Source organism: Microcaecilia unicolor, chromosome 4, assembly GCF_901765095.1.
Source record: "Microcaecilia unicolor chromosome 4, aMicUni1.1, whole genome shotgun sequence".
NCBI lineage: Eukaryota > Metazoa > Chordata > Amphibia > Gymnophiona > Siphonopidae > Microcaecilia > Microcaecilia unicolor.
Window position 1 is genome coordinate 202,550,684 of NC_044034.1, and position 27,948 is coordinate 202,578,631.

The 27,948-nt window shown below is 44.7% G+C and overlaps 1 protein-coding gene and 1 long non-coding RNA gene across 2 annotated transcripts in view; one reads left to right on the forward strand and one right to left on the reverse strand.

The window, feature by feature from the left end:
* Positions 1 to 17,761, reverse strand: part of LOC115468948 — a 61,562-nt gene extending 43,801 nt beyond the window's left edge. The window contains exons 1-2 of the long non-coding RNA XR_003941939.1: positions 17,719 to 17,761; positions 16,260 to 16,328 (exon numbers count right to left, since the gene is read on the reverse strand). This is a non-coding gene — a long non-coding RNA (uncharacterized LOC115468948). The remainder of the gene's footprint in view (positions 1 to 16,259; positions 16,329 to 17,718) is intronic.
* Positions 1 to 27,948, forward strand: part of SYT12 (synaptotagmin 12) — a 421,655-nt gene that overhangs the window by 228,349 nt on the left and 165,358 nt on the right. The gene's annotated exons all lie outside the window — the stretch shown is intronic.

The window sequence follows — 27,948 nt, forward strand, 5'->3', positions numbered from 1 at the left end:
CCCAAATGGGCGCTCATCCAAAAAAACGTCCATTTTGGCCCCCTTAATAATAAAAACGTCTTTTTTGGCAGTGTTTCACTCAGCTGAGACCTGGAACTCCCTGAGACAATCACAACGCGTTTAGCCGAGTTAAACACGCTGTGATTGGCTCAGAGATTTCCAGGTCTCTCAGCTGAGTGAAGCACTGCCAAAAAAGACGTTTTTATTATTGCACGGGGGAATGAAGACCAAAATGGAAGGTTTTTTTGGATGGGCGTCCTCAACTGCACTGTCCTCTGTCGAGCCGCATTGGAGGGGTGAGCAGCGCGGCGTCTTCGGGCGGCACAGGGAGGCGTATTTGGCATGCGCAGAGCAGCCAGCATAACGCTTGGCTGCTCTGCGCATGCTCCACCGGCCAACTGGCCGACTGTTTAACGACGGAATAAAGAATGCAAGTGAGCTACAACGAGCAGCTCATTTGCATTCCTATTCCTTGATGCATGCCCATTCCTTACCGATTCGCTAAGGGAATTGGTAAAGAAAGGGCTTTAATGAGTCTTTAGTGCATCTTGCCCTCAGTATTGCAGTGTAGAATCTTCCTTATGGCTCTGCTGCAGCTCACCCTCTCCTCCTCTCAATCATGCAGTGCTCCAAAGAGCACAAGAACAGAGATAATTGTCTGCCCACATTCTGTTTTTTAAGACTGCAGTGCAGACGTCAAAGCCCAATGGATCATGTTTGGAAGGGCACAGGCCGGACACGAATACTAAGAGGCCTAATCAATGCATTTTATAACTTTGGTTCATGCTAAAATTCCATTATGTGCAGGAAATGACAATCTGTAAAATTGGTACAGGTTTCTAGATGATGGAAAATATTTGTTTTAAACATTTCAATGTACTGTGGCTAAGATAAAAGTTTGAAAAACTTTTAAAATTTCATTTGTTGAATGTAGTTCATGCTCCAAATGTGTAATAGAAATAGAGACAGTGGCATAACTAAATCTTCTTCGTGCTCAGCATACATTTCATGTACTGCCCCCATGCTGACATTTCTGGGTCCTGCCCTTCCTCAGAAAGGCTCATTCAGGGCCAGATGCACTAACTCCATGGAAAAAGCCCTTTCCTTACCGATCCCTTAGCGATTCGGAATAAAACGGGCATGCATGAAAAAATCGCATGCAAATGAGCTGCTCGCTGTTAGCTCATTTGCACACGATTTCCTTCCTAAGGAGGGGAAGCCAGTCGGCCAGCTGAGCATGCACAGAGCAGCCAAGTGTTATGCGTGACTGCTCTGCGCATACCAAAGATGGCTTCATACACGCAGACAAGCTGTGTGTATAATAGCCATCTACAACCTCCAATAAATTGCCGTCTTTGGCATTGTGCAGCAGAGGGAGAGAGCGGGACCCTGGAAAGAGAGAGAACTAAACAATCCGATGGCGACCCAGGTCTCTCTCTCAGCCAATCACAGTGCATTTAGCTGACACCAGTGACAGCTAAACACGCTGTGATTGGCTGAGAGAAACCGCACAATCAAAAGGGACGTCCATTTTGATTTGGACGTCCTCGCATGTCCTGATCCCTGATTCTCTCTGGTGGTCAGGTCATTTTGAGCACTTTTAAAGAAGGACGTCCAAGTGCTCGTCAGGGACGTCCTTGTTTTTTTTCCGATAATTATGAGTGAAGGATGTCTAAGTGTTAGGTACGCTGCCTTGAAATTTGGCCGTCCCTGCGACGGGGCAGTTGGGGACGTCCAAAATTCGCTTTTTTTGTTTCTGTGAGAAGGATGTCCATTCCTTGATCTTTGCAGTTCCCTCTTTCCAGGGTCCCGCTGTCTCATCTGCTGCACAATACCAAAGATGGCTTCATACACACAGACAAGCTACATGTATAATAGCTGTCTGTAGCCTCCAAATTGCCACAGAAGTGCTTCTTGCACCCACAGCAGCCCCAGCCAGGCATTAACGAGAGGTGCAGACCTCCTGTTAGGTTTTCCATGGTAAAGGTAGGGACTGCTTTTGTGCATGGGGTTGGAAAACGGCTGTGCATCTGCCTTGCATGTACATAATACTAATTAGCTTATTATAGTAACTTTTAGATCATTTGTATTCCATTTTTGTTAGCTGCTACCGTGACAGGAAAATGGCTCGGAGAACCCTTTTGTGCAAGTCTTGTTTTACTACTTGCTCGCTAGACTGGCTAGAACTGGTTTAAAAACCACGTTGCTGGCTCGTTAGGTTTAGTGCATCTGGCTGTCAGTCTGTTCTACATTGAGACTAATTATAGGTTAAACTTCTGCTGTTCCTATGCAATTATCTAATGTTAGCATCTTGAAAAGTATGCTAAAACAAGGGGTTAGTTATATGGGGGAAGCCATTGCTTGCCCTGGGATTGATAGCATGGCATGTTGCTACTATTTGAGTTTCTACATGGAATGTTGCTGCTATTTGAGATTCTATATGGAATGTTGCTACTATCTGGGATTCTGCATAGAATGTTGCTACTATTTGGATTTTGCCAGATACTTGTGATCTGGATTGGCCACTGTTGGAAACAGGATACTGGGCTAGATGGATCATTAGTCTGACCCAGTATGCTATTCCTTTGTTCTTATGTACTAAGGTGCGCTAAGGCAATAACATACGTTATTTGTCCCTTAATGCACATTAGGAGGGAAATTTGATATATGATGTCAAACACTAGGTGCTACTTCCATGCTGAAAAGTGTTCTAATGGATGTGAGGTGCCAAGACAGGGCAGAAACGGCAGATCAAACCAAAAACATACTTACGCGCCCATTTTTAGAATAGCTTATAAGTTTTTCCGTGGAGATCTGCAAAGGGGGCATGGGCAGGTCAGGGGAGTTCCCATAAAATGCAAGCAGTGTCATAGAATTTGGTGGATTCACTCCCAACTTACACACTGGAATTTCTACCTGGTTTCAGTTGCTATCCAAGTCTGGCCTAAATCCCTTCATGTACGCTGATGACATCACAATATTCCTCCCCTTCCAATCCAACCTTACAGAAATCTCGGAGAAAATAATCACTGCCATGAACATCCTAGCTTCCTGGGCCAACGCCTTCAAGATGAAATTGAACAAAGAAAAAACTCAGTGCCTAATCCTTTCATCACAACATTCTACTCTGCTCCCAACCACCCTGAACACCCCCGACGTTACAATCCCAATATCTGACAATCTAAAAATCCTAGGAGTAACATTAGACAAACACCTAACTTTAGAAACTCAAGCAAAAGCCACGACGAAGAAGATGTTCAACATGATGTGGATTCTGAAAAGAGTTAAACCATTCCTCCCACAGAAAGCTTTCCGCAATCTAGTACAATCCACAGTACTTACCATGCCAACTACTGCAACAGCATCTTCATCAGTTGCAAAGCCCAAATCATGAAAAAACTCCAAACCGCCCAAAACACAGCAGCCAGACTCATTTTTGGCAAATCATGATTCGAAAGCGCAACACCACTTCATCAAAAACTTCACTGGCTCCCTATCAAGGAAAGAATAAACTTCAAAACCCACACAATGATCCACAAGATCCTCAATGGTGAATCTCCAAGCTACATGTCCAATTTGATCGATCTTCCAGCCAGGAACTGGTCCAAATTTTCTCGAACATATCTCAATCTTCATCTTCCCAACTGCAAAGGTCTCAAATACAAAATCTACTATGCATCCAACTTCTCTGTTATAGGCAGCCAACTCTGGAACACATTACCTAGACATATCCGAAAAACCAATGAACACCTACCCTTCCAAAAGCTGCTGAAGACTTACCTCTTCAAACAAGCCTACCCAAACGACACGACTTAATCCTCAAACCTAGACCACACACCAGTACTACCCACACTCCAATTCTTTCCTCACATCTTTTACTATTGTCCCACTCTATATAGCTATGTTATCTCTGTGATACATTGTACCATACTCTGTATATTTAGGACTTTTTTGTGCATGGGTTGCATGCGCCCATTGGGATTTTACCGTGCCCCATGGTAAAGTCTTTTAAGCCATTGTGAGTGCTAGTGCTTATCGCAGCATAGTAAAAGAACTCCATAAGGCATCTTTTGCAGGTCAGCATACACATAGGCAGGGTCTGGACAGAGTATGGGTGGGACTTACACCTATGTGAGTAACATATAGAATACTGGCATCTAGGTGCGTACATTTACACCAGTTCTATGGCTGGTGTAAGTGCTCATGCCAAACAGCACCCAAACATGCTAGTAGTCAATAAAGGAAAATAGGTTCCAATTACGCATCCTCTAGGCACCTACATCTAGGAATCCCTTTATAGAAGTAAACCTCCAGGAGCCAGGTTCTTTAAACGCTCAAAAATGAGAGCTGGAAAAGATTAGCACCAAGCGCAATTCTATAAAAGGCGCATGCCGTATTTTGATTTGGAAATGAAATACATCCGGCTAGAAATACCAGATGTTCTGCTGATCTCAAATGAAGGACCAGATTGTTGTATAGCTGATGAAAGATTCCTGGCTTGTTTTCTGCTTCATTTTCATTCATTACAACCAGAAATGGATGCCCTTGACTATATAACTCTGCCATCTCCGAACAGAACTGGCACTTATTGCTCTAGCTCCATAACTGTTTTCAACAAAAAGAGGCAAGTTCACAACTGCACTGAAGAAAAGACAAATCTATTAGTTCAAACAAAACATTAATTCTCCCTGAAAATAGTTTGTAAGAGTTAGTAATCCGTTTTGTTCTTAATAAGTGTTCCAGCAAATCTCATTCTAAATTTCTTCTTTCCATTGAACTCTCCAATTACTGCTGAGTATAATCTGCTCTCCACAGCAGTAAAAATTATTCTTTTGGGATGTTAAATGAATTCTAGAAAGAGTAATCACAGCCCATCTCAGTAAGTGCACTTGCTCTTTGTTTATAACAGCTTTCGTTTTATGTTAATAAATTGGCATATCTTAACCTGCTTTCATTGAGAAAGCCTCTGATTTATAACACTCCAATACTCGAAATCTGAAATTCACAGCCTGCTGCATTTGTTGTAATTAGTGGGAAACTGAGGATTCTGTGTGAGAAATGCTGACAGGAGAAAAACGGACAAAAATTCCTGAGCCAGCAACTATTGGATTAGAAGACTGAGTGTAATTGGTAGTGATATAGTAATGTACAATGTCTGTACACCTACGCAGCTCTCTGTCCTAAGGGAAGCTGGTACTAGCACACACCAAAGAAATGTCTGCTTTTTTTCCCCTGCTTATCAAGAAATTGCAGTAGCTCTTCTGCAGTTGTGAAATCCCCTTCTCCTAAGAGGTATTAATATAGAAACAAATATTTTCCAGAGAAGGGAAAACAGTAAAACTAGAGGACATGAATTGAGGTTACAGGGTGGTAGATTTAGGAGTAATGTCAAGAAATTCCTTTTCATGGAGAGGCTGGGTGGTTGATATCAGGAATACCCTCCTGAGGGAGGTGGTGGAGAAAAAATGGTGACAAAATTCAAAAAGGCATCGAATAAACAGGATCTCTAATTAGAAAATGGATAGTATTTGTAAAAAAAAAAACATAAATGGTTTCATGTGTATTTGCATGTCGAGTAGCACTTAAGTTGGCGACTCTAGCTGTGATGAACTAAGGCTAGGGCTGGGCAGACTTGTACGGTCTGAGCCCTGTACATGGCAATTCAGTTTAGGATGGGCTGGAAAGGGCTTCGACAAACTTCAATAATTTGGAATGTAAGGACAGTGCCAGGCAGATTTATGGTCTGTGTCCCGCAATTAAAAAGGAGATAGAGCAGCTTTTAAACTAGAAATGGAGGGAAGGCCGACAGTCGCTCAAAAGCGCATGGTTCGGGATAAGGTATCTTGCAAGGATACCTCACAAACAGGGAACATAGGGTTTCTGGATAGTAAGGTTGCACAACAGACCGTGGTAGGCCAGGTGCCCTTAAATACAACTAAAGATCAGACAAAAGATGGCAAATCAATAGTGTTAAGTACTAAGCATCATGCAAATAGGAACAACAAACATACTCTGAAATGTCTATATGCAAATGCTAGGAGTCTAAGAAATAAGATGGGAGAGTTGGAATATATTGCAGTTAATGAAAAATTGGATATAATAGGCATTACTGAGACCTGGTGGAAGGAGGATAACCAGTGGGACACTGTCATACTGGGGTACAAAGTATATCGTAGTGATAGGGTGGACCAGACTGGTGGAGGGGTAGCATTGTATATTAACGAGAGCCTTGACTCAGATAGATTACAAATTCAGCAGGACACAAATCACACCTTTGAATCATTGTGGTTTGAAATTCCATGTATAAAAGGAAAAAGGATGATGATAGGAGTGTACTACCGTCCACCTCGCCAGGATGAGCAGGTAGACGCAGAAATGATAAAAGAAATCAGAGACGCAAACAAAATGGGCAATGTGATAATAATGGGTGACTTCAATTATCCAAATATAGACTGGGTAAATGTAACATCGGGACATGCTAGAGAGGTACAATTCCTTGATGAAATCAAGGACAGCTTTATGGAGCAGCTGGTGCAGGAGCCGACGAGAGAAGGAAAGATTCTAGACTTGGTCCTTAGTGGAGCGCATGATCTGGTGAGGGACGTTATGATACTGGGGCCGCTTGATAACAGTGATCATAATATGATCAGTTTTGATATCAACCTTGAAGTAACTATACACAGGAAGTCAAATACGTTAGCGTTTAACTTTAAAAAAGGAGACTATGATAAAATGAGAAGAACGATTAAAAAAAACTTAGGGGACAACTCAGAGGGCAAAAACTGTACAACAGGCATGGACGCTGTTCAAAAATACCATCCTGGAGGCCCAGACCAAACATATTCCGCGAATTAGAAAAGAAAGACGGAAGTCCAAAAGACAGCCGGCGTGGTTGAAAAGTGAGGTGAAGGAAGCTATTAGGGCTAAAAGAAACGCCTTCAGAAAATGGAAGAAGGAACCGTCTGAAAATAACAAGAAGCAGCATAAGGAGTGTCAAAGCAAATGCAAGGTGCAGATAAAGAAGGCCATGAGGGATTACGAAAAAAAGATAGCATTAGAGGCAAAAAAACATAGCAAAAACTTTTTTCGGTATATTAAAAGCAGGAAGCCGGCAAAAGAATCGGTTGGGCCGCTGGATGACCGAGGGTAAAAGGGGCGATCAAGGAAGATAAAGACGTAGCGGAGAGATTGAATGAATTATTTGCGACAGTCTTCACCGAGGAAGATTTGGGTGGGATACCGGTGTCAGAAATGGTATTTCAAGCGGACGAGTCGGAGAAACTTACTGACTTCACGGTAAACCTGTAGGACGTAATGGGGCAGTTCAGCAAACTGAAGAGTAGCAAATCTCCTGGACCGGATGGTATTCATCCTAGAGTAATGATAGAACTGAAAAATGAGCTTGTGGAGCTACTGTTAGTGATATGCAATTTATCCTTAAAATTGAGCGTGGTACTGGAAGATTGGAGGGTGGCCAATATAACGCCAATTTTTAAAAAAGGTTCCAGGGGAGATCCGGGAAATTATAGACCGGTGAGTCTGACGTCTGTACCGGTGAAAATGGTAGAAGCTATTATCAAAAACAAAATTACAGAGCACATCCAAGGACATGGATTACAGATACCAAGTCAGCACGGCTTTTGTGTGGGGAAATCTTGCCTGACCAATTTACTTCAATTCTTTGAAGGAGTAAACAAACATGTGGACAAAGGGGAGCCAGTTGATATTGTGTATCTGGATTTTCAAAAGGCATTTGACAAGGTACCTCATGAAAGGCTACAGAGGAAATTGGAGGATCATGGGATAGGAGGAAATGTCCTATTGTGGATTAAAAACTGGTTGAAGGATAGGAAACAGAGAGTGGGGTTAAATGGGCAGTATTCACAATGGAGAAGGGTGGTTAGTGGGGTTCCTCAGGGGTCTGTGCTGGGACCGCTGCTTTTTAATATATTTATAAATGATTTAGAGATGGGAGTAACTAGTGAGGTAATTTAATTTGCTGATGACAGAAAGTTATTCAAAGTCATTAACTCGTGACAGGATTGTGAAGAATTACAGAAGGACCTTGCGAGACTGGGAGAATGGGCGGCTGGATGGCAGATGACGTTTAATGTGAGCAAGTGCAAGGTGATGCATGTGGGAAAAAATAACCCAAATTATAGCTACGTCATGCAAGGTTCTACCAAGAAAGGGACCTGGGTGTCGTTGTCAATAATACACTGAAACCTTCTGCTCAGTGTGCTGCTGCAGCTAGGAAAGCGAATAGAATGTTGGGTATTATTAGGAAAGGTAAGGAAAACAGGTGTGAGGATGTTATAATGCCGTTCTATCGCTCCATGGTGCAACCGCACCTTGAGTATTGTGTTCAATTCTGGTCGCCGCATCTCAAGAAAGATATAGTAGAATTGGAAAAGGTGCAGTGAAGGGCGACTAAAATGATAGCAGGGATGGGACGACTTCTTTATGAAGAAAGACTAAGGAGGCTAGGGCTTTTCAGTTTGGAGAAGAGATGGCTGAGGGGAGACATGATAGAGGTATATAAAATAATGAGTGGAGTGAAACAGGAGGATGTGAAGCGTCTGTTCACGCTTTCCAAAAATACTAGGACTAGGGGGCATGCGATGAAACTACAGTGTAGTAAATTTAAAACAAATCAGAGAAAATCTTTCTTCACCCAACGCATAATTAAACTCTGGAATTCGTTGCCGGAGAACATGGTGAAGGCGGTTAGCTTGGCAGAGTTTTAAAAGGGGTTAGACAGTTTCTAAAGGACAAGTCCATAAACCACTACTAAATGGACTTGGGAAAAATCCACAATTCCAGGAATAACATGTATAGAATGTTTGTACGTTTGGGAAGCTTGCCAGGTGCCCTTGGCCTGGATTGGCTGCTGTCGATGGACCCTTGGTCTTTTCCCAGTGTGGCATTACTTATATACTTGTTGATTTGGATAGGCTGGAGTGGGCTTCGACAGCAACTTCAATAGTTAGAAACTAAGGACAAGGTCAGGCGTAGCTCAACGGTCTATGTTCCAGAAATGCCAAAGAAAGACAATGATCAAGTATTTTATATCACATTCATTGTTGGTTTAATCATGACTCGATAATGAGTGTGACTGTTGGGCAGTCTGGATGGACTGTTCAGGTTTTTATCTGCCATCATTCACTATGTTACTAAGAGAGCAAAATACTTGGAATTTAAATAGCCAGGCTCTGCATAGTTTTTTAATGCAGTCTAATTATGACCATCTCAGCTCAGAAGCCATACTCATATGCCTCCCTGCCCATCTTCAAAGCCTTGCTCAAAGCCCATACCTCTATTCAGGAAATCTAGACTGCCCCCACTTGACACTTGACATTTCGCCCATTAGATTGTAAGCTCTTTGAGCAGGGACTGTCCTTTTTGTTAAACTGTACAGCGCTGCGTAACCCTAGTAGCGCTCTAGAAATGTTAAGTAGTAGTAGTAGTATATGTTGTGGTGAAAGACATGGAAAATACGAGGAAGGATCTAGTGAAGCTTGAGGAATGGCCTAGAGTTTGGCAGCTAACATTTAAATAAAATATAGTAGGGTCAGGTATTTAAGTGCAAAAATCTGAGGAAGCAGCATAGCTTTTTTACCGTATTGGCTAGATTCAGTAAATGGCAGCCAAATATGGGTGCCGAAAAAAATTGGTGCCCAGTGCTATTGTCTGTAAACAAAGGGGAAGTATTATTTTGTTATTTGTGCCTTTTGAGTATTATGGAAGTCCTATGAGGAGATACCAGGAATAAAGGCTTGTATTTTCTGTTTGTTATAACCACAGTAAAAAATTGGCATTCTGGGAAATGCTGGGAACTGAGGTTATTATAGGAAAAGGCCCCCATATGGTTAGGCTGGGCTGGCGAGAAGTAGAATTAGCAGGAAGGCTGCATCTACCTTTCAGTACCAGCCTTACCTGAGTGAGACTCCTTCAGGGATCACTCATTCTGATTAACCAGTCATCAAGACTAGGACCCACACCCTAGGGTGACCCCTAGTGGTGACCATATTTACATGCTAGTGCATAGTCAAATTTTTGGCATTTTGTGCGTACACTGTGCCTCTACTCTAGTCATTTATGCATATACTAGTAAAAAAGGCCCGTTTCTCAAAAAAATGAAATGTGCGCTAGCAAGGCTATCTTGTAATGGCGAGTATGTTTTCAAGGCTCTCGTCGAAGCAATTTCTTCTCTCTCCCCTGCCATCCCCTCTATGTCCAGCGATTCTTCCCTCGGTGCCCCACGATTCTGACCTCCCCTCCATGTGCAGCGATTCTCCTCTGCCCTGCCATCCCCTCCGTGTCCCGCAATTCTGGCCTCCCCTCCATGTCCAGCGTTTCTCCTCTGCCCTGTCCTCCCCTCGGTGTCCCGCGATTCTGGCCTCCCCTCCATGTCCAGCGTTTCTCCTCTGCCCTGCCCTCCCCTCTGTGTCCAGTGATTCTGCCCTCCCCTCCATGTCCAGTGATTCTCCTCTGCCCTGCCCTGCCCTCCCATCCGTGTCCCATGATTCTCTCCTCTCCTCCTATCCCATCCATGTCCATTGATTCTCCTCTGCCCTGTCCTCCCCTCACCGTGATGTCCCGCAATTCTGTCCTCCCCTCCATGTCCTGCGATTGTCCTGTGCCATGCCCTCCCATCCGTGTCCCGCGATTCTGTCCTCCCCAGTGATTCTCCTCTGCCTTGCCCTCCCATCCAGCGTTCCCTGCAGGCAGGTTGGGCTCGCGTCCCCTCCCCTCCAGTGTTCCATTGCCTTTCATCTACCTTCACTTGCTTGCGTTTGTAACATCCTGACGTCAGCTCACCTCCAGCGTTCCCTTCCCTCTCACTGTTCCGCCCTCCTCTGACTTCATTTCGTCTTTACGCGAGGGCGGGACAGTGAGAGGGAAGGGAACGCTGGAGGCTTGCTGATGTCAGGATGTTACAAACCCAGCCAGCCAGCCAGCCATAGAATGTTGAGGTACAAATTATATAGTAGATTTACTGCATAAATGTTAGTGTCTTCTTTATAGAATTACCCCCTTGATGAAATAAACTGTAAGAGGTCCTTTTGCCAAGCTGCAGAAAGCACTAAGCATGGAACCGTCTTTATAGAATAGTAGCTTAAGTCATTTTCATGCCTAATTTTAGATGCAAGCATTTACGCCTTCCAAAGACCAGTATAAATGCTCAAGCCTAACTACTGTCAGGTGCAAAAATGGAAGTATTCTGTAACTCTGCGCCTAAATCCTGGGAATGCCCATGCCCCTCCCTTGGCCACACCCCCTTTGGAGTTGCGTGTGAGATGAATTAGGTGGACAGAACAGATACATGCGTAATCAGTAATTAGTGCTTGTTAGGATCAATTATTGATTGTTATCACCAATTTAGCTAATTATTTTTCACAAGTATCTGTGATCTGCGCTGAAAATTGCTCGCCCAACTTTGGGTGACCTATATAGAATTTGGGGGTTGATATCCAGGTATAGCTTGACCAGCAGAAAGTTATTCGGCTCCTGCCAATGTTCAGCATTGATAGTCGGACAAAGTGGTGTACCTAACTTGTTTGCCACCCATGGCGGGTCTCCGCTTTGCCCCTCTACCTTGTTAACCCCCAAGGCATGCCATCCCCAAAGCGCATCACCCCACCACCTTTCCTCCTAGCAAAGGGATGTGTGGAGCAGGCAAGTGACTGTCGGCTCTGCCGGTCCCCTGCCACAGAACAGGAAGCAATTCCAGAGGGGGCAGGGGACCGGCAGAGCCAACAGCCATGCGCTTGTTCTGCGCACCCCCTTTCTACCTGCACCCAAGGTGGACCACCACCCCACCCTTGGTGCGCTATTGGTCAGACAACTATTTTACACTTCTTACTTAGTTGGATCATTTTCCAGGTTCAGGTACTGAATATTGAGAGAACCCAGATCACTTCTGGCTCCACCAGGGCAGTTAGAAAAGGTTTTTGGTGGCATTATCTGAATAATCTGTATATGGCATCAGTGAGCAGTACATATCTAGGAACCAGCCACTAAATCTTGGGCCCTTAGTTTTTTAGTATTTCCAGAAAGTCAGATGTCAGGGTCTGGAAGGAGGAAGCAGACAGGAGGCAAAGCATACACTATGTTAGTTCAAACAAAAGTTATGACTAAAAACATCAAAGAAAATCTTGTAGAATTCAAGCTTGACTTTATTTAGCATGCTATCATAAGAATGACATCCTGGCTTGCAAACTGCAGATTTAAACACAAAGGCAATACTTTCATTTCCAAGGATATTTGCACAATACACTTTTCAATGTCAGAAGCTATAGTTGAGAGGTGTGGTAGCCGTGTTAGTCCAGGAACTATAGAAAATTCCAGCTTGAAGTACTCACAGCCAACTTAGTCCAAAGCCAGAGCTACAGTGAATCAGTTCCACCAATTGACTGATAATGTATTTATAACAGAGCATGTAGACATGTATGTGCACCTAAGCATGTAAATGCTAGCATGGTGCCAAAGTTATTCTGCAAATAGAATATCCACGTTAACTGACGTGCGCATGTATTTGCAAAAGGGGAGGGGTGTACATAGGGGTGGAGCATAGCGGGACATAGGCGAGGCTTCCACGTATGTGCTTAACAGTTATGTGTATTCCTGTGTCACTTAGATGCCCACTTTTACACCAGCTATTGAGCATGTAGATACCCAGTTGTACCATTCTATAAAGGAATGTAGACACCTCAGTCCCTTTCTTTCTGAGCACACTACCTGAACCCTTATACACACTTTCATCACCAGGGCTTTTTTTGAGGGGGTACTGAGTACTGGCACTGTTTCCATTGTCTGCTAAAATTGACCCATGGACCTCAAGTTTTAATGGAAGAGCTCAGGCTCTACACACCAATTCTACCTTGTCATAGATTCTGTGACTGGTTGCAGGTGGCCTGGTTATTTTGGGGTGGATCCCTCAGTGATCACTTCACCCCTGAAGGGTGGCCGGCCTAGCATTTGAGTACCAGCATCTTTTTTGCTAGTAAAAATGCACTGCTCATCACCTCACGCTTAGAATACTGCAACTTGCTTCTCACAGGTTTCCCACTAAACCATTTCTCTCCCCTTCAATCCATTCAAAATTCACACTTAACACTCATCATCCCAGCACCTAACTTTAGGTTATCTATAGAGAGATACCCTTTTAGTGGACTGTATATCGCTGCTAACTGGATAACTTCTGGCTCCACTTTCGCTTCACCCCCATATCACCCTAGCTCCACCTGAATAATGTCTCATAGTCTGTAATGATATTCAGCAGCAACAACACGTAGAAGGTGGTTGAGGTGAGCTTCGCTATAACTCAGGACATTGCATTTTGATTAAAAGGTTTAAGCATGATTAATAGCGCAATTAAACAAAAAGGAAGCAGGGAGTACTTCAAACAATATTGTAATAAATACAGGCAGCACACAGTCTGGGGAGGTGGGGGAGGACAGGAGGAAAGACATGCAGTCACTGCACCTCTCTTTCCTCCCTCCCCCCCTTCCTCTGACTATGTGCTGCCTGCCTGCATGTGTCATCTGTGAATGACAGATCAGGCAGGCAGCACACAGTCAGGGGAGGACAGGTGGGAAGAGAGGTACAATCTACCTTCCCCCCCTCCCAATACTGTGTCCTACATGCATGGCTATCAGGACCTTGGGGAGAGGAGGGCCGACTGAAGGACCTCGGGAGGGAGGAGGAGGGTGTCAGACTCTGAAGGACATGGGGGGGTGGGGGTTGGAGGGGGACTGGAGGAGGGAGATGACTCAGTGGACCTTGAGGGGGCGGAGGGGGACTAGAGGAGGGAGACGATTTAGTGGACCTTGAGGGGGTGGAGGGGGGAGCCGACTAGATGGGCCTTGTGGGGCCAACATTATGGGCCTCGCCGGACATGATGGCAGAAAGGGGGGACCGAGGAGATAATACTTATCGGTAGCAGCAGATTTATTTGAGACCTACTTCTGGTAAAACCTTCTACCTCATATCCTGAAATTCATTAGATTTCAAAAACTGACCTATCCTCTGTTTTTAACAGGAAATTCATTCATTTATTCACCACTGAGGCCTGTCTAAAAGATGTCCCTGCTAACTGGATAACTTCTGGCTCCACTTTCACTTCACCCCCATATCAACCTAGCTCCACCTGAATAGTGTTTCCTAGTCTTTAATGATATTCAGCGGCACCATCCGGATAGGCCCAATTAAAGTCATTTATCCAGATAATGGCAGCTGTTATCTAGGTAAATGGCTTTGAATATCAGGCCCTGCAGTCAATAAATCCTCCTTCCAGGTTAGCCTAAATACAAAGTAAAGAGGAGGCACATGAGTAAAGATGTGATGTGTAACTTTGCAGTCAAACAACAAATAAAGGAGGATATAGAGTACTTATGTCTCAACAATCTGTCACAATCAATCTGAACTCTGCAAAGTACTATTTCACTTGTGAGTAAATATTTGAAGTACAGGAAGAAAAATTCTCAGAATATACAAAGCACCCTTAACTGCTATGGTCATCCCAGTTACAGGTACTTTGTAAATATTCTGAGTCGTTTTCCTTCCTGTATTCAAATATTTACTCACAAGTGATACAGTGCTTTGTAGAATTTAAGACTGATTGTGATAGCATGTGTAACTTGCACCATGTAGATGATCTGTCAGCCTCAGTTCATTTATATATTTAAATCTTTTTATTGACTGAAAGGTCAATACATATGAACAGGAAACATCAACTTGTACACAAATCTTATACAAGAACATCAGTCAGCATTTCACAGTCAATGAAATTTCTTTTTATCCCCAGACACCCCAACCCCGTTTCTTATCCCTCTGCCTTAAATCTGTTTATATTTAACCATTGCAGTTGATATTGACAGAGACCACACATACTATTTCAGAGCGTATAATAATAAACAATCTTATATCATGGAGTTATCAAGTTTCGCTTCACATTCCACAATGAATCATAGTGTAACTCTTTGATCCGTAATTAACCCCTTTCTCCTACCTTTCCCAGTTATCAAACCCTCCCTCCCTGCCCTCCCTTCCCTTCAAAATCTAGGATACTTTCTGACAGTCTGAATACAAGCTGTTGTCACTAAAAGTTCAACAGGTAACTCTTTGAAGCATGTGGTAATGTCTGTATAAATGGGTTCCATTTCTTTAGGAATTGCTGCAAGTCTGATTCTGGCCTGCCTTGACACATCTGTCTTTCCAAACGCATTAATGCCACCATTTTCATTCTCCACACCTGTGCTGAGGGACCATCTGGGGAAAGCCAATCTACAAGAATTGTTGCCTTCACTATGACTATGGCCCGGTTTATGAATGCAATGCAGCCTCCTGGGACCGGGGCATTCACCTCAGGATTACCAAATAGCAGCAACGGGGAATATCGCCAATCTATAGCCCACAATTTAGAGACTTGTCTCAGAATGATCTTCCAAAATTCCTCCACCTGTACACAGAGCCAGAACATATGCCCCAAAGTCGCTCCCTCCTTCCCACACTTGGGGCATTCTCCGTCTGGGGAGGCTCCCATGTGAAACGCTCGCCGTGGGGGAATGTGTAGTCTGAGGGCAAATCGATACTGCATCTCCCAATGTGCTGATTCAGTTCATTTATATAATATATAGAAATAATAAGATCTCCTCTCTCCTATGCTCCAGAAAAACACTGCCTTAAAGACACAATGGCTTGGTTCAATGACATACCTGTATTCCTATTTATTTATTTTTCTTTATTTGTTAGCTGATTTTATTTTACTTGTTGTAGCTTCAAAACTCAAATATGATTTCACAGCCCTGCAAGAAAGAGATCGCATTGCTGGTGCGACCCTAAAATGAACAGGAAGATGGATGAAACAAACATTTAGATGGCTAGTTTTCTAAAGGACTCTCTGCAACATTTGAGTTTTATTCCTGTCACAGCAAGAATGATTAAGACCTTTGTAATGGTGAAAGCAGATCTTGATAGATATGCTTGTTCCTCAGGGACAAAATGTAAAGCTGAGAAAAGCAAATGAATTGTATATGAACCTGCAGGACTCTTGTTCTATTTCAATACATTTTAAAATAATTTTTTTCTAGAGAATTTAAAACTTCTGACAGCTGCCAGTTTTAACAGAAGTGGAAAGTGAGCCATCTGTTTATTCATAGGGTGTCTGCCACTTCCACATGTAGCCTGTTGGTTTAAATTTTTTTAAAAGTATTGTGTAGGAAGGGGGTTCAAATAGTAAAGAAATAATTACATACCATTAGCATCACCCAGGAAGTTAAGGATCTTCACTGTGCCTGGGCTCCTCAGCATCTTCCATACTGGGCCTTTAATTGAAATGCACGATAATGACCTTGTTGGAATCATTTTGTACATAGAAATTGCATGCCTGACTAACTTGTCTTGCACATTTTCCCATAATTTTTCTAACATGTAAAATAGTAACATAGTAGATGACGGCAGAAAACGACCTGCACGGTCCATCCAGTCTGCCCAACAAGATAAACTCACATGTGCCATTTTTTGTGTATACCTTACCTTGATTTGTACCTGTCTTTTTCAGGGCACAGACCATATAAGTCTGCCCAGTACTATCCCCGCCTTCCACCACCGGCTCTGGCACAGATCTTATAAGTCTGCCCAGCACTATCCCCGCCTCCCATCATGTAGACCATTTTTCAGTATAGAATTCAGGAAAACCTGCCTTAGAGAACTCTTGGTTGTAAACAACCCTCTCCATCTATTGCTAGCACCTTAGCTCAGGCTTCTCTAGATTATGGGTATAACGTGACTTCTCTAACAGACACCACCAGGGTTTAGGTGCTTTAAGGTTCTATACAAAGAAGTCTGGAGCTACCGGCAGGAGATCCTTAGAAAGGATTCTTCCTTCAACTATTCTGGTGCACTATTCTGCATATCACTTTCTTTTTTAAATGTTAGTTTCAGTGTGTATTGGTAACATTTTTGTTTTGGATTGTGATTGTAATTGTTGAAGAAAGCAACTCCCATTCTTTTAAAAATGGCCATTTGGTATGTATGACCCTGTCCTATCAAATTATTGCATTCCTTTCTGTTATGTTTGTATGTTATTTTAGTACACGCAAAGTGTTGTGACCAACGCTGTTGCAACAGCAGTATATCAAGTTTTAATAAACTTATAACAATCAGGGGCATTTTTGAAAGAAAAGGGCATCCAAAAAAGCGACACAAAAGGCAAATGGGCATCCCCGTGAAAGAAGGTTGCCCAAATCCAATAATCAAAACCGGGCCGTAAGAGGACGCCCATCTATAGTCGTCCCCACAGGGGGCGTCTTATGGGCGACATTACGAGATGGGCGTCCCCAGCGTATAACGGCTTGCGAAATGGTTTCGCATGGGTCGGAACATGGGCGTCCTTAGTTAGACCTGAAATAAAAGCGACCAGGCTAAGGGGGAAGTCATCTTTAGACCCATTAGCGATTTTGTGCAGTTGGAGAGTGGCGAGAACGTTGTTGAGCGAGAAAGCTGAGAGTTTGTTGAGTACCTGTTACCTTTGTCTGTGTGCCGTAGTCAGAACATTTTCACTCTCACCTGCCTCATTTGTGTTTTACCTTTTCAGCTTTCTCTACCCCTTCTAGCCCCCAAACCCAGACACCACTACTCCTTCCTCTATCTCCCCATCCCCTCTCCCTATCCCTCTCCATTTACTGTCCCCAAGTTCATATTTCATTCCCTTACCTGTTTGTAGTCTCTGTTTGTCTCTTTATCCTGTGTACTGCTGCAGCCTGTATGTGAAGACTGTGGTTTGCTGCTTGGAGAGTGAGTGGTTAGAAGGTGTGGCAGGAGAGTTTGTACTGGGTCAGAGAGTGCTTGCAGTGTGTGACCGCATTATTTGTCGGTGGTGGTAGAGTGAGTGACAGCTTCTGTTTGTTGCTGCTGTGTTTCACCGAGTTGGTAGGGAGAGGTGAGCACTGGTGGCACTGCATTGTACCTGTAGTGTGGGGAAATTGAGGCACTAAATGCACAGTGGCTTATATGTTGGAGGAAGAGGGGAGGCACCGCAGGAGGTACTCACGCCCCAGAGTTTTCAGGCCCCTTAGCAGTTTCCTAGACCTCACTGATCTGCAGTGTCTCACTAGGTATCGCTGTGATAGGGCTGCCATTCAGCACCTTTGTGACCAGCTCAAACTCCTCCGGCAGCTCAGGACCCATAGGAACAACCCCATCCCTGTGCACCTAAAGATCACTGCTTCTCTATCTTTTCTGGCCACTGGGAGTTTCCAGTCTGTCCTATCTGTGAACACAGGTCTCACCCAGGCTTCCATTTCTAACTGCCTCACCCAGTTCCTTGATGCCTTCCTTACCCACACCTCTGAATGCATCACCTTCCCCACCCCACCCCCAGGCCCTGCAGAACAACATGGCTGACTTCTACGCCATAGCTCGCTTCCCCTCGGTCATAGGCGCCATTGACTGAACACATGGCGCATTCAGACCCCTTGGGCAAAAGAGGCCACTTATAGGAACAGGAAAGCATTCCACTCATTCAATATGCAAGTTGTGTGTGACGCCCAGGGGGAGATTCTAGATGTGTGTGCCCGATACCCAGGTTCCACCCATGATGACTATATATTGCAGCACTCAGGAATCTTCCGCAGGTTTGAGCGAGGGGAGATTACCGGTGGATGGCTCCTAGGTAAGTGCAGCATGGATCTGCCCAAACGATACCTCTTCCAACAGGCAACCCTCAGCACTGTCTCCTTCCAGCTCACTCCACAACCCACTATTCCCCCCCCCCCCCCCCCACCGCCACAAGGTACCCGCTCCAAACAATACACACTCATCTTTCTCATCCTGCTTCTCCCCAAAGGTGACAGAGGCTACCCACAGCGGAGTTGGCTGTGTGCACCCACAAACAGGGTCAGAGGAGAACTACAACAGTAGACATTGGACCACCCGTGGCATCATTGAGCGCACCTTCGGACAACTTAAGAACAGGTTCCAATGTCTGGCCCGTTCTGGAGGGGAGCTCCTGTACAGCCCCCAAAAGGTGGCAAAGATATTCCTGGCCTGCTGCATGCTACATAATTTGGCAATGCGCAGAGGACAGGCCCTCCCAGAAGAGCCACAGCCACCACAGCAGCGGGCCCCAGATGAACAGGATGAGGAGCCCCCTCCACCTCCCGCCCACAGAGCAGAGCAGAGTGCACACCAGCTGGGGGTCAGAGCCAGGCAAAGACTGATCGAGACAAGTTTTGTGTGAGAGTAAGTTGACATTTATTTCTATCACATAGTATTTACACACCAACACCAACACTACCCCCCTCCCACCACCATCACCCGCTCTGCACATATTCCCCTTCCTCCAACCCTCACCCCACACCCCCACAGTATGTCCCATCACTTTCCCCGCCCCCTCCTCTGGCCCTGTCCCTGTCCACTCCTACCCCTCCCACCATGTTTCTTTGCAGCTGGTGCTGCAGGGGAACTCTGTTGAGAATCCTCTGATGAGCTCCTCATCATAGAGATCAAATAGTAAATAAATAATATTTAAATGAATGATTTTGAAAGCATTGTAAAAACCTACTTCAAAAAATATATTGTATCTGTATTACCATGGGTATGTAATATCAATCCATAAGTACATAAATTAATATAACGTATAACAGAACAGATTTCTTTAGACATAAAAACTAATAATGAATATAATATGCTAAATAAAAATAACATGCTAAATAAAAATACAAATACAAAGTATCTACAACAGATGATTTCTTAATACATACAAATTGAACAGAAATGAAAATTGAACATACCGATCAGTGGATGCACAAAGTGTATACTGATTGACAATGGAGCGCATGAAATATCGTCTCTATAAGAGGACAGCAGAAAAAAATATAGTAATTTTTCTTATTTTTTCTATTCATATATATTTTTTTCTGCTGTCCTCTTATAGAGACGATATTTCATGCGCTCCATTGTCAATCAGTATACACTTTGTGCATCCACTGATCGGTATGTTCAATTTTCATTTCTGTTCAATTTGTATGTATTAAGAAATCATCTGTTGTAGATACTTTGTATTTGTATTTTTATTTAGCATGTTATTTTTATTTAGCATATTATATTCATTATTAGTTTTTATGTCTAAAGAAATCTGTTCTGTTATACGTTATATTAATTTATGTACTTATGGATTGATATTACATACCCATGGTAATACAGATACAATATATTTTTTGAAGTAGGTTTTTACAATGCTTTCAAAATCATTCATTTAAATATTATTTATTTACTATTTGATCTCTATGATGTTTGTCTGATGATATAGTAATAGTACTTGTATTAGTTTAGTTAATATTTAAAATTTTAAGTCAGAGGATTTAATGAAATTCTTTTATATAAGGTGTGTTTTCATATTTGTTGTTACATATTTTGTCTGATTTTAATTTAATTATTATATATATGTTATTTTATAGACCCCTGATGAAGGCTTTTTTAAAAGCCGAAACACGGACTATGTAGGGTCCTAATAAAGCTTTCCTGGAGCATCTCACCCTGTGTCTCGGATTGATCTCTTGAAGTTGTGTTTTCCACTTCCTTTTATAGAGGAAGAAGCGACAGGTCTTGGCTATCTGCTGGATATGCGCAGAGAAGGAGAGGGAGGAGTCAAAGATGACTCCAAGGTTGCGGGCAGATGAGACGGGGACGATGAGGGTGTTCTCAACTGAGATAGAGAATGGAGGGAGAGGAGAAGTGGGTTTGGGTGGGAAGACAATAATCTCGGTCTTGGCCATGTTCAGTTTCAGGTGGCAGTTGGACATCCAGGCAGCAATGTCAGATAAGCAGGCTGATATTTTGGCCTGGGTTTCAGCAGTGATGTCTGGTGTGGAGAGGTAAAGCTGGGTGTCGTCAGCATAAAGATGATATTGGAAACCATGAGATGAGATCAGGGAGCCCAGGGAAGAGGTGTAGATTGAAAAGAGAAGGGGTCCAAGGACAGATCCCTGAGGAACATTCTGGCCCAGCAATTGTGTGGCGAGGTGCAGTAGCCGCCTCCTCTGGCTGGATGGCCTCTGCTGAGGAGGTGCCCCCCTTCTGCATCTTCTGCTTCTTCTTCAGTGCCACCATCGGCAAAGGCTGAGGGTGGTGGAGGGAGATCCTCTGCTGCGGGTGGTGGAGGGAGAGCCTCTGCTGTGGGTGGTGGAGGGAGAGCCTCTGCTGCAGGTAGTGGAGGAAGAGCCGGCGCTGCTGCTGCTGGGTCCTGTGGTTCCACCCCATGGTCCTGTGTGCTTTCTTGTACAGGCCCACTGGTTTGGTGCTCTGTGTGCTGGGGCTGGTGGCCACTAGGGCCAACTTCTTCCTCTGAATGGCTGTCATCACTTGCATAGCAAAAGGGGAGGAAGTGTGTTGGTCAAAATAACCCACTTTTGTTTTTCAGCATTCATATATACATAGCCCCACAGGCAAAGACCCAGCAAAGAGATGGTGAGGAGTGGGATTGTCAGGCAAGCCACAGATGTCATTGTAAATGGTTCAGAGCTGGAGACAAGGAAAGCAGTGTACTACGGAGACTGATGTGCAAGAGAGCCACACAGGCAGGTGGGTAGACATAGAACTGTGGAAGGAGTGCAGAGGACACAGTGGCTACAGCACAGAGGTGTGGGAAGGAGATATGCACAGTTTGGTGATGGGGAAGGCCCCCAAAGCTGTGAAACAGTGCTAACCTACACACACACACACACATTGCTGGAAACCCTCCCCCATCCCCCCTCCACCCGGCTACTCCCTGTGTCATGGTTTGTAATGAATAGTAATTTGTATTTCATGTGGTGTTCTCACCCCTTCTCCTACTGAGGAGCACCACACTGTCTCCCAGTTGTGTAACACAGAGTGTAGTGCAGCACAACAGACACCCCAGCTTCCTAATGGTGAACCTACCTGAGCCGTTAGGCTGTGCTAATGTGTCAAGGGATCCAATGCCATGGATCCCCTCCTGGGGCAAGAGCCCATGAATGATTCGCTCAATGAGGGTCAAGTTAGTGGTGTCATCTGCTGGGGGGTTGGCACCAGCCTTCCTCCTGACATCACGCCTCAGCCGGCGCCACTTCCGTTTGCAGTCTTCCACAGTGGAAGACTGCGTTGAGCCGGTCCCTTACTGCCTCCCATTCTCTTTGCTTCATTGTAGCAGTTAGCCTCTGGTCCGTGAGAGCAAAGAGATGCATGTGCCTCCTCTGGATTTCTTGAACCAGCAGTTCAATTTCTGCATCAGTGAAATTACCTTTGCGGGTGGGTGGTTCCTTTGGTGTCATTGTACCAATGCGATGCAAAGAATCGAAAAATACAGAGAAGGGCGCTTAAATACTCTCACAGGGACGCCCATGTGAGAATGAGATGGGTGTCCCTGAGATGGGCGTCCTAATTTTGATTATCGACAAAATCCCTAAACGTCCCCAGCTGCTCTGTGTTTTGGGTGTCCTCATTTCGATTAAGGGTGATAATGATAAACATCCGTAGCTGCTCTTCTCATTTGGAAGTTCGCATTCCCTTTATTGGCGCCTCTTTAAAATGGCTTTCTCTGTGCTTGCACTTTAGAGGGGTTTTTTTTTACATTATGGGGTGGTACTTCAAAACGTTTTAGCTTCAGTTATAGTAAACCTTCTTTTTGGCACTGTATGCTTTTATACACCTGTTTGTTTGGTTTTTTTTTTTTTTTTGTCTCATCTGCTGGGGGGTTGGCGCCAGCCTTCTTCCTGACATCACCGCCACTTCCGTTTGCAGTCTTCCACATCCCTGCCACAGTGGAAGACCGGTTGAGCCGGTCCCTTACTGCCTCCCTTTCGCTCTGCCTTGTTGTAGCAACCAGCCTCTGGCCCGTGGGAGCAAAGAGATGCATGTGCCTCCTCTGGATTTCCTGAACCAGCAGTTCAATTTCAGGGTCGCTGAAATTACCCTTGCAGGTGGGTGGTTGCTTTGGTGCCCTTGTACCAATGCGATGCAAAGAATCTTGTACCACAAGTTCAAGATAAGCTCATACTGTTGCAGGAATTACCACTAGTGTTAGCAGAATCTGTGGTACTTCAGGAGTCAAACAGCACACACCAGAATGAGGGAGAAATCTTCTTTATTTGCCAGCAAACAAAGTAGGACATCAGCATTAAGTCTCTTCTTCTCTTTCTCAGCTCTCTGTGTCTTTGTGGCTTCTGTCTGTCCTCTTCAGCTTTCTTCTCCTGTTGTCTGTCTTCTCTCTCCTTCTTCTGTCTGTTCCTTCTGACGTAAGCTGCTTCTGCTCCCACTTATATACAGTTCTATCCCCCTCCTAGCCCCCCTTACTCTCCAGATGGTAAAGAATAGATTAATTACCCTGTCTGAACCAATCATCTCTATACATATATTTCCAAAATATCAGTTACATAGGTTTGAGATGTCCTAAACTGACCTATGACCTGGAGCCCCTCACATTAGACAATATGGCACCAGTCTCTTACATTTTATTATGATTAACTTAGGTTCATTGAGGGGCGAAGGGGCCAGTCTTACATTTTGCTATAATCCCAGTCATAGCTCAAACTGCTAACTGGACTCTGGCATTCATTAAGGGGTCAAGGGCCAATCTTACTTAATGGCATACATATCAGTTATTACTTTCAGAAAACCAGTCCTACATTTACCTATAATCCATCAAGGAAGTAAGTTGACTTTTTCTGACCTTTTTCACCTATTAGCTTCCTTCACAGAACTAGCTAAGACCGTAGTTAATTCAAACCAGATGCTGACCTTTTCAACTGTAGTCTTACTTATAAAGTCACACTGAGTTGAACAGATATTCTACACAGAATTATTAATTACACAAAATAAAACATATTCTAAAATAAGCATCCTTATAAGACATATTCTAAATATCAAGAACTTCTAAAATCTAACTATTGCCTCTCTCTAAACAGTATTTCAGCCTAATCTTAAAACAAACTGCCTGCTTGCCTTGTTCATAATAGCATACATATGTGCTAGCATTAGCAATCCATCACTCACAAGGGGTCAAAGAAAGTTTCTGTCTCTGACCTTTCTAACCTTTAGCTTAGCCAAAGCTAGACTTTCTAAGTAATTAAATCCAGCTGGCATTCCTTCGCTTGCAGGGTGAAAAGTTGAAATAAATTTTAAACATATATATATATAATTATGCCCATGCTGCCTCAATACGTCTCAGCCACCTCTTCCCTTTCTGCTATGTAGGTGCTAAACAAACACTTCTTGCATCTTGCAGGACAGCTGGTCAAGCAACACACTGCACTCTGAGAGCCATGATTGTTTCTACCCAATTCATTGTACAGATGTCTTGTTCTCTATTGGACACACTGAGTTGTAGCTGCCTTTGGTGTGGGGGAGGGGGAGAGGCCCTGAGAATGGATGTGTGCATCCCTCATAGTCAAGGGCTCCCCATTCTCTGTATGTTCTCTGCATTCAAATCGTACCTCTATTTTCAACAGGTTCACGGGTATCCGCAGCAGGTAGTTTTTCTCCTGCTTTCCACCTCATGTGTCTCCCCGCTAGGTTCCATCCTTCTTTATGTGGTGAACCCCAGTCCCTTTTTATGAAGTACCCACCCATTCTCAAGGTTGCTGGGGGTGGGGAGGGGAGGAGCATATATGCACTGAATGTCTTTTCCACATTATTCAACACAGTCCATAGTTATGGAACAACAGCATTTCTAAATTCTATCCTGCAAACTATTTTCAAGGTGACTACAGGTGTTTGCCTACCATGGCCTTGAGCTCTTAAGTCATGGTGAGGGAGAGGGGTTCTGGCTACAGTTCCTATTCTAAATTACCTGCAGGTGGCTATAGCCCGGTGCCTATAATTCCCCTAGCCTGTGCCCTTCTGTACCTGATGTATTATATTGCAATTGTGATGAAGTAAACATCCATCTAATGCTTTTACCATTGTTTTCCCTTTTCTCCTCAGCACTATATACCATTGCTGATACATTCAGTGTGAAAAGATGACCCAGCTGTTTGTAGCTCCTTCCTGGCCCTCACCAATGTGGTTTGGTTGTGGACAGTGCTTTTTTTGTAGAAAAAAAAGGTGCTGATACTCATTATGGGTGGGGTCACCACATGTGGCTCCACCCCATATGATAGCCACACCCACATTAGCCACACCCCTTATACCAGCTATGGCGCATATAAACAGACATCATTGAAAACTTTATACTAGTATAGGAGAACAAAATAACGTGATTTTTTTCATTATAAATAATTTCTGTAAGCTGTTACAGCTCCAGTATACTCAGTGCAAAATAAGACAGCAGATGTAAGTTCTCAAATTGGACATATTTCAAACACTAAAATGAAAATAAAATGATTTTTTTCTACGTTTGTTGTCTGGTGACTTTGTTTTTCTTTCCATATTGGTCCCAGTCTCTGATTCTGCTGCTCTCTATCTGTTCCCTTAACTCCGTTCCCAGGGCTTCCTTTCCATTTATTTCTTTACTTTCCGCCTTTTTTCTTCATTTCTTGTCCTACAACCGTAAGTAAAAGCTGTCCTCTGGATCCAGCTTCTGCCTATTTTCTTCATCCATGTGCAGTTTTTCTCCTCTTCCTTTTCCCTCATCTCATTCCTCACTCTTCCCTCCCCACCATCCATGTCCAGCATTTCTTCTCTCTCCCTTCCCTCTCCTCCATCTATGTCCTGCAACTCTCTTCTCTCCCTGCCCCCCCCTCCAGCCATCCATACCCACCCAGCAATTCCCTTGGCTCCCCTGCCACCCCTCCAGGCATCCATCCCCTCTCTCCCTGAGCCCTGCCCTCCCATCCATGCTCCTCTGTCCCCTGCCCCCTCCATTCATCCCTATCCAGCAATTCCCCTCTCTCCCTGAGCCCTGCCCCTCCCATCCATGCTCCTCTGTCCCCTGCCACCTCCCTTGCCCTCTCGCTCCCATGTCCAACTGCCTGCCTGCCTGCCCTGGCACCCTCTTCTCCCCCCAAGGATCCTTTTTCTTTTATTATTTTAAATTTACCTGACCTCCGAGTCCGACCGCATGGGCAGCAGCATCACTGAAAGCGCTCCCCTCCCGAGTCTCAATGTCTGTAGCAGAAGCTTCCTGATTCGTTCATTCTCAGTGTCCTGCCCTTGAGGTTAGGTAAATTTAAAATAATACAAGAAAAAGGATCCTTGGGGGGAGAAGAGGGCGGGCAGATAAGTGGCGGTAACACAGGGCAAAAAAAAGGTGCCACCATACTGTTGCGTACCGGCACAAAAAAAGCACTAGTTGTGGGTAAGGTTGTCTGGTGATCAGAGAGCAAACATCGTCTATGCGCTACCTATGGTTATCTGCAAGTTTCTACTTGGCAGATCACTAGTGCTAGATAACATACCTATTATTTACACAACTCTGTGCTGTGGGTCTCTATCAGTGGTGCGCTGGTAAATTTTTAATAACAGGCTCTCTCCCCGGTCCATCTCGGCGCCCCCCCCCCCCATCCACCTCTGCGCCCCCCCCCCCCCGTCTACCACTGCGCCCCCCCCACCTCTGCGCCCCCCCAAATTGCAGAGCTGGCTATAGCCGGGGGGGGGGGGGGGCAATGCATTACTCTCTCCAGGAAAAAAAAATTAAATGATCCCAGGTTCCAATCTAATTCATGTTTAATATGGGATAAAATGCCAATAATAAGTAAATAAATATAAACTTTTAACGTTCAGCACCTGATTCTCAAAGTGGACATATTCCAAACACTATAATGAAAATAAAATTATTTTTTTCTACCTTTGTTGTCTGGTGACTTTGTTTCTCTGATCATGCTGGCCCAGTATCTGATTCTGCTGCTCTCTATCTGTTCCTTGACTCCGTTTCCAGGGCTTCCTTTCCATTTATTTCTTTTCTTTCCTCCGTTCTTCTTCATTTCTGGCCTCCGCAGACTTGACTGTATCAGTGGATCCAGCTTCTGCCTATTTTCTCCATCCATTTGCAGTTTCCTCTCCTCACTTCCTTTTCCCTCATCTAATCTCCTTCCTCTATCTTCCCTCCATGTCCAGGCATTTCTTCTCTCTCCCTTCCCTCCCCTCCATCATGTCCAGAATTTCTCTTGCCCTCCCCTGCATCCATGTTCTGAAAACCTCTCCTTTCTCCCCTGCCCCTCTCTATCCATCCATACCCAGCAATTCCTCATCGCCTACCCCCCTCTACCCATGCATGCCCAGCAATTCTGTCCCCTGCCCCCTCTACCCATCCATGCCCAGCAATTCTCTCCCCTGCCCCCCTCTACCCATGCATGCCCAGCAATTCTGTCCCCTGCCCACTTCTACCCATGCATGCCCAGCAATTCTCTCCCCTACCTCCCTCTACCCATCCATGCCCAGCGATTCTCTCCCCTGCCCCCCCTCTACCCATCCATGCCCAGCGATTCTCTCCCATGCCCCCCTCTACCCATCCATGCCCAGCAATTCTCTCCCCTGCACCCCTCTACCCATCCATGCCCAGCGATTCTCTCCCCTGCCCCCCTCTACCCATCCATGCCCAGCGATTCTCCTCCCTCCCCTGCCCTCCCGCTCCCATCCATGTCCAGTGATTCTCTGTTGCCCCCACCCTCCCCTCCCGCTCCCATCCATCTTTTATATTATCTCCGTTGAAGCGCCGCATTATTTAAAGCCCTGCTGCTCGTCTCTAGCCTTCCCCTGCCCCCTGCTTGCTTCGTGATGATGTTCGTTCCCTCAGTCCCGCCTTCGCGGAAAAAGGAAATGACGTCAGAATGACATCAGAAGGCGGGACTAAGGGCACGAACTCATCAGAAACAAGCAGGGAAGGCTGGAGATGAGCAGCAGGGCTTTAAATAATGCGGCGCTTCGCGGAGGTAATACAAACTGACGGATGGGAGCGGGAAGGGAGGGTGGGGGCGAAGGACATCGTTGGACATGTTTGGGAGCGGGAGGGGAGGTAAGCATGGCCTGTGATGGTGCCCTCCTGCCATG